Here is a 1,802-nt window from a genome sequence, read left to right as displayed (position 1 = left end):
CTTGGATTTGTTCCACTGTCTCTAAATTAGATGACTGTGAAAATGATAATGCATTTTTGAAAGCCTGAGCTCATCTAACATATGTAATACGTATAGTAGCCTTTTTTTTTGAAAAGTCAGGATGGGAAGAAAAACAAATGTACCCTGACATCTAGAATTTTCTAGTCCACTTTTTAATAATTGAATTGCCAGAACCAGTGCAAACGTTAAAATCAAACCACATTTTCAGTTTAAAATATACTAGTCTGGGCCTAAAGATTATAAATTTTATAAATGATGTATCTTCATCCCAGAGAAGACTTTTGGTTTAGTTTATATAATATGCCGTAGGACTGAGGTTACACGCTTTTTTGTTACCAAGCAGACACACATATTGCAAACGTAACAACTCTGTGTTTGTTAGATTTCATTCTCCCTCTTCTACAGTGTGGGAAACAGAGTCAGAGCTGCTCTGACTGCTTCATGCTTAGGTAGCTGAGACAGGAACCCAGGTCTCTCCAGCTCTGAAGCCTCCTATTCACTTTACACCACAGCAAAAACAAGTGAATCGAAAAATTTGAACTGAAAATTCGTCAAAGTCAGCAAAAACAAATGAATCAAAAAAATTGAACTGAAAATTCATCAGGCATGCACATGGAAAAGAAAACAAATAGTCACGCAGTCTAGAGCCTAAAAAAACCCTCGGGGAAACCTCCATCGAGCATAATTTTGAAGATTGAGTGTCTTGAAGCGCTATTATTCCCAAGAATTCTGTCCTCTAGTCCACCAGGGTAACCTCATCTCTCTCTAGAGCATCTGCCCTCACTTCTGTGCTATCATCTTCCTTATCAGTATCTCCAGCCTAAAACTTTTCTGAAGGCCAGACCTCTCTAATCAACTTCCCAGATGCCCCCCTTCCCCACCTCCGGAACATTTTACTCACCCTGTCCCAAACTGAGTGCATTATCTTTCTTTATTCCCCCACCAAACCCATTTATCTGAAGCGTCCTATCCTGGTTAATGGCATGGCCATCGCCATCTATATCCTTGATTTCTCTCACCCCCCACATCCAACCAGTCAGCCAGAACTGTCACCTCCACTTTAGGCCCAGCTCCCTGATCTGGTTTCTCACCCCCTTCCCACTGCAGGGCCCTAAAAAGCCCTAGTTAGCTGTCTTCAGACTACTGTAGCCACCTCATTTGTACCCCTGCCCTGGTCACACCTATCAGACAGGCTCATCCTCCACACTTACCAGCATTATCTTCCTGAAAGAATCTGAGCATGTCTCTCCCCTGCTTCAAAACTGCCGTTGACTATGAGTCTATATGACTCAAGCCAGTCTCTTTCTCGTGGCCTCTTCACATGCTAACTTGTCCTGAACCTCTTCCCTGCTGAACCCCACAGACCAGTACCACGACAACACCTTGCCCTCATGGTGTTTTTGTAACCGTGCTTTCGTACCTGCTGTTCCTCGGCCTGGAATGCCTTTACCCCAGCCCTTTCCCTACCCTGAAACATTTGCTGGGTCCAAACCTCCACCGATGCCAGCCAGGCCCAGGCCTCTTTGACGCTGCAGCACTGACGCTCCTTCGTGGCCCCTGTCATGTTGCACTGGGATGCATTTGCTTGTCTGCTCCCTCTGTGGCTGGGGATTGCCCTCTCTCATGGCAGGAGCTGAGTCTCGTCCACCTCTGTCCCCAGCAGAGCTCTGGGCTCACAGTAGGAGTGGAAAGAGGGCTTGGGAATGAAAGAAGAGAGGGAGAGGTGGGCTGGAGGATGGTGTCACGGAAGAGAGAGACTGAAAATAAAGTGTTTTTAGGGT

The sequence above is a fragment of the Stenella coeruleoalba genome (assembly GCF_951394435.1).
Source record: "Stenella coeruleoalba genome assembly, chromosome: 19".
Lineage (NCBI taxonomy): Eukaryota > Metazoa > Chordata > Mammalia > Artiodactyla > Delphinidae > Stenella > Stenella coeruleoalba.
Note: the sequence above shows the minus strand (reverse complement) of the source record.